A 1,835-nucleotide genomic window follows, 5' to 3' on the forward strand; every position below is an offset into this window, starting at 1 on the left:
CCGCGTTCTCCCTCTCTTCCCTCTCTCTCACCTCTCATCTCTCTCCTCTCTTCTATCCTCTCCATCCTCTCTCTCTCTTCTCTCTCCTCTCTCTTCTCTCTCTCCTCTCCTCATCTCTCTCTCATCCTCTCTCTCTCTCTTCTCTCACTCAGACACACACACCTCACTCTCACTCTCTCTTCTCTCACATCACACTCTCAACTCAGTTCATCTCTCTCTCTTCTCTCCTCTCTCACTCTCTCTCTTCTCTTTCTTTCTCTCTCTCTCTCTCATTCTCTCTCTCTCTCTCTCTTCCCTCTCTCTCATTCTCTCTCTCTTCCATTCTCTTCTCTGCATCTCCTCTCATCCCCCTCTCTTCTCTCTCTCACTCTTCTCCCTCTCATTGACTCTTCTCGGGCATCGTGGTCTCTCTCTCTCCTCATCTCTCCTCTCTCTCTCTCTCTGCTCCTGTCTCTCTCTCCTCTCTCTCTCTCTCTCTCCTCTCTCTCTCCACACTCTCACTCTCACTCTCTCCTCTCTCACTCTCTCTCACTCTCTCATCATTCTCTCACTCTCTCTCACCTCTCTCATTCTCTCTCTCTCTCTCTCACTCTCTCTCCTCTCTCTCTCTCTCTCATCCTCGCGCGTCCATCTCTCTTTTCCCCTCTCTCTCTCTCTCTCTTTCTCTCTCCTCCTCTCACTCTCTCTGGTTCTCTCTCATCTCTCTCTCTCTCCTCCTCTCTCAACTCCTCTCTCTCGCTCTCTCGAGTCTCTCCTCCTCTCTCTCTCTCCTCTCTCAGTTCCTCACTCTCTCTCTCTCTCTCACTCTCTCTCTCTCTTGCAGTCTCTCTCCCTCTCTCTCCCTCTCTCTCTCTCCTCTCCACTCTCTCTCTCTCTCCTCTTCTCTCCCCTCTCTCTCTTCTCTCTCTCACTCTCTCTCCTCTCTCTCTCTCTCTCTCTCCCTCTCTCATCTCTCCTCTCCTCACTCTCTCAGTCCTCCCTCTCTCTTACTCTCTCTCTCTCTCTCTCTCTCATCTCTCTCTCTCCTCTCACTCTCTCGTTCATCTCTCTCTCCTCTCTCTCTCTCTCTTCCATATCGTCTCCTCTCTCTCTCCTCTCACCTCTCTCTCTCTCTCTCCTCTCTCCTCTCTCTCGTCTCTCTCTCTCTCTCTCTCGTCAGCTCTCCTCTCTCTCTTCTCTCCTCTCTCTCTCCTCTCACTCCCTCCCCTCTCCTCTCTCTCCTCTTTCTCTCTCCCCCTTCCCTCCCTCTCTCTCTCCCCTATCTCACTGCTCTCTCTCTCCTCCCTTTCGCTCCTCTCTCTCTCTCTTTCTCTCCCCTTCTCCTCTCTCGCTCCTTTCCCTCTTTCTCTGTCTCCATCTCTCTCTTTCTCTCTCTGTCTCCCTCTCTCCCTCCTCCTCTCCGCTCCTCCATCCTCTCTTCCCCTCCTCCTCTCTCTCTCCTCTCACTCTCTCTCACTCTCCTCTCTCTCATCTCCTCTCTCTCTCTCCACTCTCTCTCTTTCTTTCAATTTTCTCCGCTCTCTACTCTATTTCTCTCTCCTCTCCACTCTCTCCTCTCTCTCTCTCCACTCTCTCTCTCTCCTCTCCACTCTCTCTCTCTCTCCTCTCCAATCTCTCTCTCTCTCTCTCTCTCTCTCTCTCTCTCTCTCTCTCACTCTCCTCTCTCTCCCTCCCATTCTCTCTCTCTCTCCCTCTCTCCTCTCTCTCAATCTCTCTCCTCTCTCACTCTCTCTCACTCTCTCCTCTCTCTCCTCTCCTCTCTCTCTCTCCCACTCTCTCTCTCTCTCCTCTCACTCTCTCTCACTCTCCTCTCTCTCCGTTCATCTCTCTCTCTC

This window comes from Penaeus japonicus, unplaced genomic scaffold, assembly GCF_977035675.1.
Source record: "Penaeus japonicus unplaced genomic scaffold, GWHDUDI00000001_assembly GWHDUDI00000004, whole genome shotgun sequence".
In the NCBI taxonomy this organism is placed as follows: Eukaryota; Metazoa; Arthropoda; class Malacostraca; order Decapoda; family Penaeidae; genus Penaeus; species Penaeus japonicus.